This window comes from Triturus cristatus, chromosome 8 (assembly GCF_964204655.1).
Source record: "Triturus cristatus chromosome 8, aTriCri1.1, whole genome shotgun sequence".
NCBI lineage: Eukaryota > Metazoa > Chordata > Amphibia > Caudata > Salamandridae > Triturus > Triturus cristatus.
This window is the reverse complement of record NC_140591.1, coordinates 531448157-531466648: the sequence shown is the minus strand read 5'-3', so window position 1 is coordinate 531466648 and position 18492 is coordinate 531448157.

The window sequence follows — 18492 nt, the reverse complement described above, 5'->3', positions numbered from 1 at the left end:
AAAAAACCAGTGAAATTGCCCCGTTATAGTTAGCGCAGGCAACTATAACTCACGCGACCGCAATCCTCTGCTGATGACATATGTGTCTTTATGAAAAAAAAATATTTGTAATATATGTATAGCTAAAAATGTATGGAAGAAGACATGGGCAAATAAGTGTCTAAATACAGTATTAGCATCAGCAGAGGATTGCGGTCGCGTGAGTTATAGTTGCCTGCGCTAACTATAACGGGGCAATTTCACTGGTTTTTTACGAGTAAAATTTCCACTAACTATAACATGTGTGAAACCTATGGTTTTTTCAGTGAATATATATATATATATATATATATATATATATATATATATATATATATATATATATATATATATATATATATATATATATTACCTACTAGCGGTCGCCAGTAGGTAGTTATAGTTAGGACCCCTTTTCCATAGGAAAACCTCAACATTCTATTTTGAATAACTTTGGCGCCGGTCGATGAATCCTCGCGAATTTCTCAAAATAGGTGGGGCGCTACGCTTCGCTCCTACCCTGAAAGTCTCGGGGGGATTCGTCAAGCGGGGGCTGAGATAAAAGAGGGGTCCCAAAACGCGTTTTTCCCATGCATTTTTCCATAGGACCTTTAGAACAAGCTACAGCCCGAACGGCTGAACAGAATTACTAGAAATTTGGCAGAGAGGTAGTCCCTAGGTCAAGGAAGTGCCTTTTGTAGGTTTGGAGTAAATCTGTTCAGTAGATTCTGAGAAAATAGCCTTTAAATCAATATATATATCTGAGCCCGCTTACGGTACGCTTACCGTACGCTTACCGTAAGCGTACGGTGGCGTGCGCGAGCGCGATTCTGATTGGCTCTTAGATCTTAGTAAACATTTGAATCGGCTGAAACCAGGAAGCGGCGTCCGCCATTTTGTCTCTCGCACTGAGTGTTGTTTATCAAACATGATGGCCAAAAACATGTTACGGGGCTGTTTTGACAACTCCCTCCCACATAGTCATGTTGAGGGAGTCCACAAACATCCCCCAAGAGCAAAAACGGTTTTATTTTTTTTTTCGGCAATTTCGCGGGGTACGCTTACCGTACGCTTACCGTAAGCGTACGGTAAAAAAATAAAAATAAAAAAAACACTATCCACACTTACCCCACCCCCTGTGCTTTTGGTGGCCGAAGGCCACCAAATGTACAGGGCTTATTAAAGTTGATAAAAACCGTGCACGGAACGAACTGCGTTAAGTGGGCGCGCACGCCTCGAATGGCGTAAAGTAACTTAGCATTTAAAAAACCGTACAAATTCACTGAAAAAAACCATAGGTTTCACACACGTTATAGTTAGGAATTAGCATTTAAAAAACCTTGCAAATTCACTGAAAAAACCATAGGTTTCACACATGTTATAGTTAGCGGAAATTTTACTGATAAAAAACCAGTGAAATTCCCCCGTTATAGTTAGTGCTGGCAACTATAACTCACGCGACCGCAATCTTCTGCTGATGACATATGTGTCTTTATGAAAAAAAAATATTTGTAATATATGTATAGCTAAAAATGTATGGAAGAAGACATGGGCAAATAAGTGTCTAAATACAGTATTAGCATCAGCAGAGGATTGCGGTCGCGTGAGTTATAGTTGCCAGCACTAACTATAACGGGGGAATTTCACTGGTTTTTTATCAGTAAAATTTCCGCTAACTATAACATGTGTGAAACCTATGGTTTTTTCAGTGAATATATATATATATATATATATATATATATATATATATATATATATATATATATATATATATATATATATATATATATATATATATATATATATATATATATATATATATATATATATATATATATATTACCTACTGGCAGTCGCCAGTAGGTAGTTATAGTTAGGACCTATTTTCCATGGGAAATCCGCAACATTCTTTTTGCAATAAAGTTGGCGACGATTGACGAATCTTTGCAAAATTGTCCAAACTTTTGGCCAGCTCCGGTCCTCTCCTATCCTGAAAATTTCACGGTGATTCGTCAAGCAGGGGCGGAGAAAAAAGGGGGGTCCCAAAACACGTTTTCCCCCTGTATTTTCCCATAGGACCTGTTGACGCAGCTACAGCCTGAACGGAATTACACCAAATTTGGCAAAGAGGTAGTCCTCAGTTCAGACTCGTGCCTTTTGCTTAAATGGTGTAAATCCGTTCAGTAGTTCCTGAGAAAAAAAGAGTTAAAAAGATAGATATATCTGGGCGGAGCCTAACCACACATCTCATCGTTAGATCTGATTGGCTGTCAGTACTTCATCTAAGAAGTGTTGGCAGCCATCTTGGGACCAATATATATGATAGCACCTCATTAAAAAGCATTGCAGTTAATAGAAGGATTTAAGACTTTAGTTACATTATAAATCATTTGTTGATGGTACCATACTCATTTTAGGAATTGTGGTGTGTTCTAAGTAGGGGTGGGCGGAATTTGCGAAATTAACTTCCGCAAATTATCGCGAAAATGCAGAAAATCTCCGCAAACACGCCGGAAATATCGCGAAGACGCGGAAGATTTTTGCCGCCTGTTCGCGGTATTTTTTGCGTGATCGCGGGTCGCCAACTTACCCATGCGGTTGTCACGGGCGCGGCCATCTTGTTTTCACTTGTCCCGCCCTCTCGCGATGCTTACTTCCTGTTCCGGGTCGCGCAATGCATGTTCGCGCCTGTTCGCGGTCGATATTTCCTGTTCGCGACCGCTTTTACTTGATCGCGTTGCTTTTTGCTTGCTCGGGGAGAAAATATCGCGCGAACTTGCGCACGTGGTCGCAATGGGTGCGGCCATCTTGTTTTTCACTCTATTGCATGGTTCTGGGGCCTGATTTTCAATCCTCCCTAAATCTTTTCAATCCTTTGTTTATAGCCACTTTTTTTGGATCTTTATTACTTATTATTTCTCTAACTATTTTCCTGCTTCTATATTTTTGGTTTTTGTCTACTTTTTTTTGTTTTTTAGCTACTTTTTCACTCTTTCTATTGTCTATTTATTTCCTTTACTTACTTTTTTAATTTTATTACCTTTTCTGTCCCACCCCGTCTCTCATCCCCAGAACCATGTCAAAGGGTAGGGCTCGCCGCAGCCAGAGCCGCGACCGCCTTCCATGTGGAAGGCGGCGCCCACAAGGGGTGCAGGCACGGACCTTATTTGGGGAGGTGGAGTTGGCTGCACTCATTTTCTTTGTGCAGCGCCACCTCCCCTCAACCCTGGCAGCAGGTGGCAGGCCTGGGTCCGGGTACGGCCTCCGGGAGCGTCGGCAGCGGTGGGGGAAGGTGCGCCGGGCAGTGTCGCGCATCTCTGGGGTCCGGCGCACCCAGTCACAGCTGACGCACCGGTGGTCCGACATCCTGGACCGTGAGCAGGACCTGCTGGACCTGCTAGGAGTGGAGGTCCCGGGGCTTGGTGAGTACCTATTTAATTATTACAACTTTGTGTCTGTTCTTCTGCTCTATGTTATATATTGCGAATATCTTTTTTTCCTTCCAACCAGCTAGAATGTTGCTGCTTACAATACATTCCAGGTTAAAAACGTTTAAAAGTCTTCTGTGATTATGACACAGGTGCTCTTCTGCGCTACTACTAATCTTACTTGTTTGCAGCTTTGCGTTTGCGCTTGCTTAGCGTGATTCTTTACGAGTTTATTTTAGAGAAATTAAGTTACGTAATGCTACAGTGACTCACGTCCACTCCTTACTTTGTCCTGTCACTAATAGATAGGGGCGGATTGATACTTAGGTTTAGGTACTTTGTAAGGACCTTCTAATTGGTTAGTGGTATGCGTGATGCCCCCCCTCACTCAGTTACGTGACGTGCTGCTAGTACGGCAGTCTTTAGAACCTTTTCTAGTTTGTTCAATGAGTGGAGTTAGGCTTAGCAGTTACTTAGCAGTAGCAGATCAGCATCAATCAAACCAAAATTTGGTGTATACAAAAAATGTAATCATGTTCATGTGTCCTCCATGATTGGACCATATGCATTGTTGCGGAATACAGTGGAAATGCATACTTAATGTACAATTGGCATGCCTGGAATAGGTGGGCTAGGTTGGGTGGTACGTTGTACTACTACTTAGGCTTAGTTGTAACTTAGTTTTCTTTAATCAGAATGGAAGACTGGATCACTGTTGATAAATAGTAACTTAAGTAGTCGAACTGCGAATCCCCCGATATTACATGTTGACCAGATGAGATCGGTCAATGTAGTTATTGCAATTGTTGTTTACATAAGTGTTTTTTGACCGTTATTGAAAAATATTGTATTTGTTTGACACCATCCATCAATGTTTGTCTCTTTCTTATATCTTTCCTGTCCATCAGCACCCAGGGGAAGACCGTCAGGGACTGGGCAGTCGGCGGGACAGGAACACCACCAGGAGGACACCGCTGAGTGCTCCTCTGCTGGCCCCAATAAGTCTTCTTGTTTTTAATAATATTTGTTATTCCATAACTTTTACTGCCCTATTTCTCCCGAACTATAGTGTGTTTCCAAATGCTATTTTTTTACCACCAATTATCCTTCGATCTGTACGGTTTCAAAAATCGTATCCCTGCCTCCGCCATGATGACTCTGAGTACTACTACATCCTATCAATCTGTCTGTACTGTAGTAGCTAGTCTTGCCCAGTTGGCCAGTGCCACTCTTTGTGAAAGGTTGTAATATAAAACTCATATTCACCAGTAGCTCGTACAATCCGTTGGGTCGTTGTCTTGTACTACTTTTACTCTTATTGATGTTGAGGCTTTGAAAATTCACAGCAACAGCCCTACCAGATTTCTTAATATTTTGATATGATACCCTATAGGACATACCACTGTTGTAGGGATCTTGCACATACATTTGCACCAGAAAATAGGATGTTGGTGATGGTAGGTTTGACCTTCCTTGCACACCTCAATCAGAAATTCCGCACCCACCACAATTCCACTGCTTGACTATAGTACTGTCTTGTCATACCTATTAGGTCTCGGAACCCTCCCCCCAAGATACCCAACAAGTAGACAACCCAGAACATAACACACCCAACCTCTGTCGTGGAAGCAATTCACATGCACACCCTTACTTTAATTTGCTCACTCGTGTAACTTAGTCCACTCCACACCAAATACCACAAAGTCTATGTAAGTTTAAAATGTTTATTTCAATTTGAGAAGGTCTGTACACTGTTTTCTTAGCAGCACCAACCGGAAAATCAATAACATTAAAACAATATACATTGTTACACTTATACAGTTGGGAATTCAATCATGATAACTGAACAGTGGTGGAAGGCAGCACCACCATCCCATAGAAATTTAGTTTATATACATTTATAAATGAAGATGTGAGTGAATGGACCCCTCACCTCAGAAGAACTTAGTACTGGTAGTTGGTGCATCGTTCAGAAGCTCTCGTTCGTAGAAGGGAATCTTGCATCTGTAATGCGAAAAAAGAAATGGTGTGCGTTAGTATATTGCAACTTGCAAGCATTTCTCATCCGTGCCAAAAAGTGTAGCATCTATGGATAAGCAATATGGACTAACAGTAACAGTAGTACACCAGTTCTTCCTAAAAAAGTGGCTTGTTAATGTTTGCTGACCGCTTGTACGCAGCGCGTAGACTAGACAGTAGCAGTGTGAGGCAGGTCATGTGGGCTCAAAGGTGTCTTAAGAAGCTGCAAGGTAAAGGTAACGTCACATGTGCATGGCTAGGGCTAATCAAGCAAAGGCTACAATGATCATATAACTATTAGTGTCTACTCTACTACTACCTGATTTGTACTAGTGATGTATGTTAGTATTAACTCATTTTTCAACCTTGCTACTGATCAATAGGGGGGAGGTGTATATGACGCCTAATAAATGTGTAATGTTTTCTAGGCGCACTACCGACCACCATTGCTGGGTCCAGCGAAGGCGACGCCGAGGGCGAGGATGCGGCAGTTGCAGATAGCAACGGAGCAGTAGGGGGAGTGGCAGCACGAGTGGCAGGCGGTGGTAAGTTAGATTCATAATCTTTAACTATTGTTGAACTTGACAGCACACTCACTGCAAGGGTGTACTGTATGTATATGTATACTGTACAGTTGTGACTTAGGGCCCCCATTAGGATGGTGGGCGTATTGCCCCCGCCGGGCCGGCTGGAATTCACTGCCGTCACCGCAGGGGCAAACCTCCCGCCATCCCTGTAGAAAATATTCAGACATGTCCACGCGGAAAAGGGTTCAATATGGCGGTGGTGTCTCTCTCACCACACCGCCAGCCATATAATCTGCATTTTGGAATGCCTTTGCGTGGCGGCATTGCCGTCCGCCACGGAAAGGCATGCACACATTGCAGAGTATGCTTGGGGGCCCCCATGGAGGGTACCTACCGATGCTATGGTAACCCCCCGACTTTCAAAGCAAAACGTGACAGGCTCCGTGCGGGGCCCGTCATGTTGTGCTTGGAAAAGCAGCACAACATTTTAGCATTGCTTTAAGCAAAGCCAACCAGAATTTAAATTAAAAAAAAACAGGGTGAGCCCGCCACTGTGCCGGGCGCATCATCCTAATTAATTGTCCCCACGGGACCCCCACCCTTTTTAGCAGTCGGATGGCGGGCGGCCAAAGTCCGCCCGCTATCCGATGTCGTAAGTAAGTATGAGTTCTTGGGGACGTTTGAAGAGTGAACTAGAAGACTAGAATTCCCTTTAATTGGTATAGGACTAGGAGCCGGAGTATTGAGTAACCAATGGCCTCATCTATCTGATTTGAACTCCGCTTTGAAAGTTTTATGGAGAAGAGCACCTGGTGCACTGTTCAACTAAAAAGTGTCAGACAGGTGGAAGGAAGAAGGACGGGCGCCATTTAAAATGTTATGTACTACTGTGCTTTATTTTATAGTGCTACTCTACCATGCCACTATGTGTATAAATATTTACCTTGTCCTACTGTTTTATTAAGACTATATTTTACAATTGTCTTGTTTTTTTCTTTTTGATACACAGCAACTCCGAAACTCAACCGGAAGGAGTTGGCCGCCAAGGCACGGCGCCGGAAGCTGGAGGCAATCCAGCATGAATACCGGCGGCTGGTGGTCCTAGCCGAGGAGGAGGAGGAGACTGCAGCAGCTATTGAAGCCTCCTCCAGTGCCCCGGGCCCCAGCCACCGCCCTCCAGCATTACGGCGCCACCGCCTGGCGGCTGCCCGCCGCCACTGTGTCATCTCCGGTGCCCCCCCCACTGTGGCTGCAACTGCCGCGGCCTTAGACACCGCGTCGCCCATTTAGAGGACGAGATGCGCCAGATGCGTGTCCTCCTCCAGTCCCGCCCCACCAGTTAGTCCCTGTCACTGCCCCTTTTTTAATTCCTGTTCTTTACTCGTTTGGCGTTTGACTTTTTTCTACTTTGGACAGTGGTTGGGGTTAGGAAGGTGGGTGGGTCAGCTTTTGTGGGTTTAGTTTATTTGTTAGGGTAAATTAAATATATTTTTCTATGTTACATGCAATGTTGTTAATGTTTTGTAGGTGGGGTAACTGTTTTACATCACACTGTTTCCTTGCTGGTGCATGGCCGCCCATAGCCTGTGTTTGATTTCAATAATTTGCTGACTGTATAAGACACAAACAGATAGATGCGACACACCTCACTCATTGACTGGTCCTTCTAGTACTTTCAGTCTGTCCTCTAGTCTATGCATTCTTTGGAGTGGTGTTTGAAAATGAAATCATTGACAACATGTCCATTATTAATTCTGCCTCCCCCAAACTTCTCTCTTACCGGTGCTTGATGTTTATGTCCAACTGTGGCACAGCACTGGCTGCATGGTGAAGATGGTTTCCTTTTTCATACATGCCATGATTGGGTTGGTGGTAGTATAGTAGTAGTAGTATACACTGGCAGGGTGACAGCATTTCCAAAAAAAGAAAAGGAGATAGTCAATCGCCTTTGAGAGACTGTTAGAGGAGTAGTTGAATGAAGTACATCACAGAATTTACCGAGCAACAATTATATGCTCAAATATTTGACAAAAAAACTGAATGGTGGTTATTATGAGGATAGCCTACTAGACAGAGTTACAAACTATAGTTTTGTCGACTCGAGTCACTTGACTATGCCTACAGTCTGACAGTTAGTGCTGTATATGAGGAATGACAACAAACAAATCCAATCAATGCCGGCAATTCATGCTGAGGTATATGTTCCTTTGTTAAATAAAATAACCTCTGAAATATCCTACTCATGGGTGGGCAAGCAGAAGAAGATCATCTCTCTGCATTGAAATTGAAGTAGTGTTGCTTTCACCACATCCGCCCCAGCAAGTGTGTGATTAAGTATTGGTGTACATTTAATTTAGTTACACCTCGACAATAAGTCACACAGCCCGGGGGAAGAGGGTTAGTGTTTGTTAAATGGATGGGAAGGGGGATTTTGGGAAAGGTTTGACATAGAAAAACAGTATGCATACCTAGACAAACAAACGACAATCATTGAAGACTACCATACCATATCCATTCCATATGTTAAGGGAGAAAAAGGCAATGCATGCATGATGATGAGACCCGGATTACACACACTTCTATTTCTTGTTCTGTTCCGGCCTTAATACTTTAACAGATAGCAATTAGAAATTTTAAATATTGGTAGTGAAGAATCGTAAACACAGAGCAAACGTAATGATGATTGATAAAAACAACTCCAAGAACACACTGTTGTAAAGATTGTATACAAGATATTAATCAAATTATTTAAAAGAAGTTAAAAGTGGATACTGTTACTGTCTTATCCTGGTCAAAAATGTGGACTGGTTTTTTGCATCTCGGCATTCCTCTTGCTCCTCTCGTCCATCAATCTTGGGTGTGTCGCCTCACCACTCGCCACTGCCCGGCTGGAAAAAAAGAGGTGATTGATTGGTAAGGTAATTAATATGCATTGTAATGTTTTACAAAGTTTTGGCCAAGGCCCGGCCTGTAATTTTAAATTGAAAACCAAAGGGGATATTGAGAAAGAAAGTGAAAACAAATGCACAAGTGATGGTGTAGTGCAACAAGAGCACTTTCCGAGGTGGCATGTATGCATATGCATCATCTCTACTCTAGTCTGTTTCCAGCATTGACCTTCAACAGTAACAGGAGAGATCAGGCCCACAGTGCTTACCATTAGCACATCCTACGTTAACACTTTAGAGTCCTTTTTTTTTCTCTCAAAGAGTTGGACAAATGCAAAGCACATTATCCATTCCAAACATGGCATTTTACAGTTAAAGTTAGTAAAATCAATGCACTGCAGTCATCCCACCGCTACACTCTATTAATCTTCTACACAGACATTTGGGTCTGCTGTGGTTGTTGTTGACGTGTTTACCTTTAGGCTTTTCCGTTTTATGCCACTCCTGAAACATCCTCCTCCTGACTTCATCATCATCTCTGATACTTTTACTGACTGAAGATCGGCCTGCAGTACAAGTATAATTTTTATCAATCACCCATAGTAGAAATATAAATATTACTGACTTGAGTCATTCTTTATTGTGTACAGAAAGATAGATTACTACTAGTACACTTTGACATCACTTTGTGCACAACAAACAACGCAAACACAAAGACCAATAGCTCAGAGTCAGGTGTCCAATGCATGCCATTAATTGTCATCATTCATTATCTGTTCCTTCTCATCTTAAGTTAACGGGCCGTCTCTTTCGCCATCATCATGATGGACGGTGCTGTTAAGTCACAGTCATTTGCATTGCGCAGATTGAGTGAGTCCCCTTCCTGTATTGAATTAAAAGCAATGTATCACCAAGATGCAGGAGAAGTACACATTTCTTGTTTGCAAGAAGGGGAAAATTAGTGTGTTCTGTAGAAAGTTGATTAGTGGCAGTGCACAATTACATCAATTCATGCGCAACACACACAACAAAATCTACATCATTCAGTCTGCCATTCTGCGGCCAATGCATGGCATCAATCATTACCTGTTGCATCTTATTTTCAGTTAATGGCCAGTCTCTCTCGTCTCTGAAGGAGGATAGCTATAGAAGTCATCAGATTCATGGTCCACTTGTTTTGGAAGGACGAGGAAAGTTTGAATTTGTTGTTACCATCATCCAATCATCATTCATGAGGGAAATGGAATTGACCAGGAGATGCAGTATGATCGAGCGGAGGAGCTGGATTCTGAGGACTGTAGTGTCAAATGGCAGACACCTGAAACTTGTATCTTAAATTAGAAGAGTAGAAGACGGTGATAATGCATTTGTTGCGATTCACAAGTTCATAACCGGAACGACAGACACAAACAAAGGGGGAAAAAAGGGAGGAAGACAGTAAGTGCGAGCCTAATTGTCAGGGCAGTATAGCTCGTCCTCAAACTCTGGGGGATCTTCCAGTAGTAGGTAATCATCTGACACAATACTTCCGTCACCTGAGCCGCTGTCCTCATCTTCCTCTGTTGATTCATGCATTGTGTAATTCGGTGGTATGAAGTGCTGATTCATTTTGATCATTGTTAACCTCTCCACGTTTTTGGGAGATAGACTGGCCCTTCTCAAGGTTACAATGGAACCAGCAGCACTGAAAACACGTTCGGAAGAGACACTTGCGACAGGGCAAGCCAGATAGCTTATCGCCAACCTGCTGAGCTGTGGCCAATCAGACCTTTTCCTATACCAATACTGCACTGGGCTTTGATCAACGTACACCTCTGTTGGGTCGTCCAGATAGGCCTGGACCATCCGCTCAATGTTCAGGGTTGCTGCTGGTAAGCTTTTGTGCTGTTTTTTCTGTGCATCAGCACTGTGCTTAAGGCCCATCTTTACATACCAATCTGATAATGATTGTACTCGGCCGAATGATCCAGTTATTGTTTTTGTAGTCGATGGTGATGGTGAGTGTTGCGATTGTGAGCCAACCGCACTGCCCTCAGCCGACGAAGTTGCACTTGATTTTGCATGGCCTGCTTCAGTATCAGTACTTGTTGTGGGTTGATGTGGCGGGCTTTTAATTAGCAGCCCTTCGTTTTCAAACTTGATGGCTGCTTCAGCTATACAACTTTTGTAGCGGGCAACATCATTGTCGGAAAAAGAAAGGAATAGTCCTAATTTTGCACGTGGATTCAGAATTGTGGCACAAATGTAATGTTCCAGTGACAAAATTTTATTTTGTATCCTTACATTTTCTGATAAGCGCCTGGATAAGCTCTCCACCAAGTCATGGGCTTGCCTTCTGTCCTCTACACCTTTGTAGGATTCAGACACATTATTCAGCTCATGCTCTAGCATTTGCAACAATGGGATAGCTTGGCCCATTGTACAGTCCTGCTTGCTGACTTCACGTGTGAAGACCTCAAAAGGAGACAGCATCTCAGTCAGGCATTGAATTAGGGTCCATTGCTCCCTCTGAAGGGTCATGCCTTTAACACTAGCATCACTGCTTCTGTACCAGACATATTCATTGAGTGACCTGTGCTGTTCGTACAGACGATCAAGCATGTAATACGTTGAGTTCCAACGTGTTGCCACCTCCTGGATGAGTGCCTTGACTGGCATCCTAAGTTCACGTTGGATGATCCTCAGCTGCTTCCGAGCTTTAAAAGAATGGCTGAAATGAGTGCATATTCCTCGGCAGATGGCCAGTAAATTGCTTACTATGGGTTCTTTTTTCAGAAAGTCTTGCACTATAATGTTTATGCAGTGTGCCAAACACGGAACCCTGAAATAGGAACCAAGTTCCATGGCCTTCAGTACATTACTGCCATTGTCTGTGGCAACAAAGCCAATACCAAGTCCTCTGGGCCGCAGCCATTCCAAAACCTTGGTGCGAAACTCTTCCAAAATGTTTTCAGCCGTATGAGATTTCTCCATGGCGAACATGGCTACAGTTGCATGTTTCCGAGTACCTTCAAAAATCGCAGCTGTGTCAACAACACCTCGTGCAGATAGTTGATCTCTAACCCCCACAAAAGAGATCCAGTGTGCAGTGATGCACATGTAATCTGTGGCTTGGCAACTGCTCCACATGTCTGTTGTCAGGTGGATATTGTGCACAGCACTCTGCCGCAAACCATGACCAACCAATTCCAGCACATCATGATGTAGTGCCGGAACAGCAATTCTTGCGAAATAGGACCGGCTGGGAACTTTCCATTTCGGGCAGATGGCAGACACAAATTCAAGGAAACCCACCCCTTCCACAAATGAAAAAGGAAGAAGGTCCAGCGCTAACATTTTAGCCAGCTTCGCATTGTACATTCGTGCCGTTGGGTGGTTGCATTGGAACTGCCCCTCCAACCTAAACATGCTGTCAATGGTAGGCTGGCTTACTTTCCTTAGTGGTGCTGTTTTCATTAACCCACTAAGGCTCAACGACACAGATTGTCTCATTGAGGTACTCGCCGGTCGCCTTGTGGTCTCACCCACACTCTGAGTATGGCTCTTACTGCGGTGCCACTCTGATGTTACTGAGGAAGATGTGGGCGTTACCACTGCAGTGACTGCACTACTGGAGACAGGGCTAGAAATGCCTCCCTGTTCTTCACCTGCCACCACAATAATATCGCTCCCTGATTCCTGACCAACTTCAAAGAGTTTAGTTTTTCTACTTTATTTTAACTTACGTAGGTGATCCTCCCACACGATATTGTGGTGTATTTTTAGACGACTTGCTTGTCCTCCGGTACCATATTTTGTACCAAGCTTACCACGCCGAACACCTTGCCGACAAATTGCGCATATAGCAACGTTCTCCTCCTTGGCGCTAACAGAAAAGAAGTCCCAAACTGGGGAGGAGAACTTTCTGGCACTGCTGGATGTGCCACTTTCAACACCAGATGAACTTGAGGGGGTGCTTGAAAATATGTGACCCTGTCCACCTACACTGTGACTTTTACTACCACTTCCTACTGAGATGGTTGAGCTGGATGTAGGTCCCTGCCGGGCCTTGGAAAATATGGCAGCTGGAGGTAGTGGTGGTGTAACCTGTGTTGGTGAGATCCGTGCTACATCCCGCTCAGTAGCAGCCTTTCTGGATAGGGTGAGAATGTCGGTCTCCAATCCCTTTGGGGCGGGAGTAATGTGCGTGATGACTGGCTCGTCTTCATCAACATCATCACCCCCCTCTTCTACATCTACCTCCATAACTCTAAGTTTTTCTGGGACCTTCCTTTTCAGAAGCAATGTCTTGTGGCGTACTTCACTCTCAGACCGAGCTGGTGGGACCTAAGTGTCATCACGATCATCAGAAGCGGGGCTTGAAGAAGAAGATGATGGACTAAGCCTCCTTTTCCTTGCTGGTGGTCTGGAAGACAATTGATCTTCTGAAACAGTGGTTTGACTTCGCTCCACTTTGTCTGCAGGAAGCTTGATTTCCTGAAATGCCCCTACGTCAGGAGCAACAACTACTATGGTGGGCTGTTGCGGCGGGTGCTGCTGTTCTGGTTGCGGCGGCTGCTGCTGTTCTGGTTGCGGCGGCTGCTGCTGTTCTGGTTGCAGCAGCTGCTGCTGTTCTGGTTGCGGCGGCTGCTGCTGTTCTGGTTGCGGCGGCTTGACACTGATCTGCTGAGTTTGCTCCGGCGTTGAACTTGATTGTGTACTACTTTGCGGTAATGACATTTCTTCAACATCGCTGCTCGTTAGTAGACTGGCTACCTCTGTGACACTAAAGCCCTTGGGCCTAGGTTGGTGGGGTTGGACCGCTGTGCTGCTCCCAGCTTGGTTCCCGGACAACGCTTTGGTGCCAAAAAAAACATTGGCCGGCACACCACCAGTCGTGGTTAATGGCACTTCCTTTTTCTGTTCCTTCTTCTCACCGGCAACTTTCTTGGTACTGGACCTGGTACCTTTCTTTGGGGCCATCTTCTTCAGATGTCAGGCAGGAGGCAGATGCACAACAAGTTCTGGTCACACGTGGGCGTGATGCGCAGCAGGACTTCTGTCTGGCTGGCAGTACAACGGGTAGCCAGGTGATGCCGATGACACCTCCTACTCTGTCTTTTGTGCACCTAGAAGCAAAGAAGACAGGAGAAGAACATCAGTGAAATGTTGAATTTGTTTTTGTGGTTCAGTTACTTAGTACTGTACTAGTGCAAACAAAAGATAGTCTAGCCATTTATGACTATTTTTTTTAACTAGAGCTATGTTATACTACTAGTACTGTGTACAGCCACACACTACACTCTCAGGAAGGATAGGAAAGTTAATAATAAACAACAGAATAAAAAACTAATGGAAGTGGGGTGGACCATTGCATTATTTGAGCATCTCAGCATCCATGGAGCTGCTGCTGGCAAAGGGGGTGGATGGATGGAAGCAGAAAGCCAATAGGAAAACCATGCAGGCCTATATGGCAAAAGCAGGACACTAATAACTCCCAACACAAAAAAGGCCACCAGCCACATGGACACTCACAAATCACTAACAAGCAGGGGGCCTGGGAAACACCAGGAGCTGACAAAAGGCCTATGAAAGTCTGGTAAAGGATGCATGCTGAAGCACACTGCTCTGCCTTTTTAATGCAACAAAATGCAAATACGAACATTCACAGGCCCCAAAAAGGTCTGCAGGGAGCATGCATCGCACACCAACACTCACCAGACACACACAACAAAAGCATGTCTTTAAGACAACCAACATCAGCAAGGCCACCCCAAAAAACACACTTCCCCAACTCAATCCAATGCCATCCATGCCCTAAATGATGTCTAAATTCAACAGAGCACACAGAAAACAGTAGATTAATAAAGCTGTGGCTACCTGCTCTGGTCCTAGTGGATGAAAGCAGGCCTGTTGGCAGACAAGGCCAGGCAAGCTTGCAGGCCTAGGCCTCAAAATGGCCACCAGCCACATGGCCAGGCCCAACAACATCAGCAAGGCCACCCCAAAAAACACACTTCCCCAACTCAATCCAATGCCATCCATGCCCTAAATGATGTCTAAATTCAACAGAGCACACAGAAAACAGTAGATTAATAAAGCTGTGGCTACCTGCTCTGGTCCTAGTGGATGAAAGCAGGCCTGTTGGCAGACAAGGCCAGGCCAGCTTGCAGGCCTAGGCCTCAAAATGGCCACCAGCCACATGGCCAGGCCCAACAACATCAGCAAGGCCACCCCAAAAAACACACTTCCCCAACTCAATCCAATGCCATCCATGCCCTAAATGATGTCTAAATTCAACAGAGCACACAGCAAACAGTAGATTACTAAAGCTGTGGCTACCTGCTCTGGTCCTAGTGGATGAAAGCAGGCCTGTTGGCAGACAAGGCCAAGCAAGCTTGCAGGCCTAGGCCTCAAAATGGCCACCAGCCACATGGCCAGGCCCAACAACATCAGCAAGGCCACCCCAAAAAACACACTTCCCCAACTCAATCCAATGCCATCCATGCCCTAAATGATGCCTAAATTCAACAGAGCACACAGAAAACAGTAGATTAATAAAGCTGTGGCTACCTGCTCTGGTCCTAGTGGATGAAAGCAGGCCTGTTGGCAGACAAGGCCAGGCAAGCTTGCAGGCCTAGGCCTCAAAATGGCCACCAGCCACATGGCCAGGCCCAACAACATCAGCAAGGCCACCCCAAAAAACACACTTCCCCAACTCAATCCAATGCCATCCATGCCCTAAATGATGTCTAAATTCAACAGAGCACACAGCAAACAGTAGATTACTAAAGCTGTGGCTACCTGCTCTGGTCCTAGTGGATGAAAGCAGGCCTGTTGGCAGACAAGGCCAGGCAAGCTTGCAGGCCTAGGCCTCAAAATGGCCACCAGCCACATGGCCAGGCCCAACAACATCAGCAAGGCCACCCCAAAAAACACACTTCCCCAACTCAATCCAATGCCATCCATGCCCTAAATGATGTCTAAATTCAACAGAGCACACAGAAAACAGTAGATTAATAAAGCTGTGGCTACCTGCTCTGGTCCTAGTGGATGAAAGCAGGCCTGTTGGCAGACAAGGCCAGGCAAGCGTGCAGGCCTAGGCCTCAAAATGGCCACCAGCCACATGGCCAGGCCCAACAACATCAGCAAGGCCACCCCAAAAAACACACTTCCCCTACTCAATCCAATGCCACCCATGCCCTAAATGATGTCTAAATTCAACAGAGCACACAGAAAACAGTAGATTAATAAAGCTGTGGCTACCTGCTCTGGTCCTAGTGGATGAAAGCAGGCCTATTGGCAGACAAGGCCAGGCAAGCTTGCAGGCCTAGGCCTCAAAATGGCCACCAGCCACATGGCCAGGCCCAACAACATCAGCAAGGCCACGCCAAAAAACACACTTCCCCAACTAAATCCAATGCCATCCATGCCCTAAATGATGTCTAAATTCAACAGAGCACACAGCAAACAGTAGATTACTAAAGCTGTGGCTACCTGCTCTGGTCCTAGTGGATGAAAGCAGGCCTGTTGGCAGACAAGGCCAGGCAAGCTTGCAGGCCTAGGCCTCAAAATGGCCACCAGCCACATGGCCAGGCCCAAAAACATCAGCAAGGCCACCCCAAAAAACACATTTCCCCAACTCAATCCAATGCCATCCATGCCCTAAATGATGTCTAAATTCAACAGAGCACACAGCAAACAGTAGATTACTAAAGCTGTGGCTACCTGCTCTGGTCCTAGTGGATGAAAGCAGGCCTGTTGGCAGACAAGGCCAGGCAAGCTTGCAGGCCTAGGCCTCAAAATGGCCACCAGCCACATGGCCAGGCCCAACAACATCAGCAAGGCCACCCCAAAAAACACACTTCCCCAACTCAATCCAATGCCATCCATGCCCTAAATTATGTCTAAATTCAACAGAGCACACAGAAAACAGTAGATTACTAAAGCTGTGGCTACCTGCTCTGGTCCTAGTGGATGAAAGCAGGCCTGTTGGCAGACAAGGCCAAGCAAGCTAGCAGGCCTAGGCCTCAAAATGGCCACCAGCCACATGGCCAGGCCCAACAACATCACAAAGGCCACCCCAAAAAACACACTTCCCCAACTCAATCCAATGCCATCCATGCCCTAAATGTGCTTGAAAATAAAATATATTCAAAAAACAAAAGGAACAGTTGCTTCATCATGCACACACAGACCCATGAGGCCATGCCCATGGCTAGCTCGGGCCTACTACTACAACCCACAAAATAAAAAAAAATAAAAAAGGAATGATGATAATTAATTAATTATCAAAAATAAATTGTAGTTACACAACAACTGCAATGCCCACTATCAAACACAACAACCACTTACTTGTAAAATATCCTATTCCAAAAATCCTGAAATCCAATTGCAATGATGCAGCAGACAAAAAGAGTGATCTTTCCAGCTCCAAATCCAAAGGCGGAATGAGCAGGAGATGGACAAAGCACTGGGAGGAGCCTGCTGGACAGGAACAGGAAGTTGGAGATTCTGTGTCACTTCCTCCCTCTCTCCACCTTGTAAAAAAATGACTCCTTGCACAAAAAAGGAAAGCCAAATGTCAATGTAAGGAGTTCTTTTCATCCAAAATCAGTATTTGCAGATGGTTTCATGCTGCTAGAGCCGATATTCCTCTCCAAATTGTAAGTTTTACGTTGTTGAGTTCTCGAGCTTCACATTACTTCCGCCGGCGTGTCGAAAACGATATGATCGCGTTCTCTTCTTTGTCCCTGTCGCGTTGGATATGACGTGTTCGCGGTCTCTTTCTCCTGTTCGCGTTCGATTTCACGTGCCCGCGTCCTCATCCTCTGGCTCGCGATGTAGAATGACATGTTCGAGATCTCAATCTTCTCATACTCGTGCGGTGTATGATCGCGAGAAGAAAGACGTGAGCGCGCGACAAATGACGTGATCGCGTGAAAAATGACGTTAATGCGGCCGCGAACTCTCGCAAGACAGCGCAAAATGGCTACCAAAATCCAACATCTCGTGGAGAACGCGACCGGGTCAAGAAAACTTGTCGGAGAACGCAGGGATTCAGGTAAGGCAATCGCGCGCGCGCGCGAGAATGTATTATTTTACAGCGCGAGCAAGAAAGAAATTATCGCTAAGCTGCGGAATGCGGAAATTTTGACATTTTTGCGCTTTCCGCGGAACGCGAAAATGCCAAAATATCGCAATTTCCGCGAACGGAACGGAATTTTGGCCCAGGCCTAGTTCTAAGGTGATTTTACCATGTGAAATAGCCTTCTGCTGTGATATCATGAATCATGTTTGAGAGAAAACTATTTTCTCATGCTTTTCCCATGAGGTTTGGAAGGTGATCTATAAACTAATCTGAGAGCATATTTTCTGTAAATTCAAATTATCTTTCTCAGTCATGTGAGAATGAAGTCTGAAATTCTCAGTAAAACATGTACATCCAACAAGGGCAGAGACTGTCAGTTGATTCCTTTGTGTTCTACTGCAGCTTCCCAGAGTATTCTAAAGAACAACTAGAGTGCTAACAGTCCTACCTATGACAAATGTATTGCACACCTGAAGCCATCTTGATTGGAATAAAGTGGTAACTCTAAAAACATTTAAAAAGGAACAAAATGAGGGGGTTCA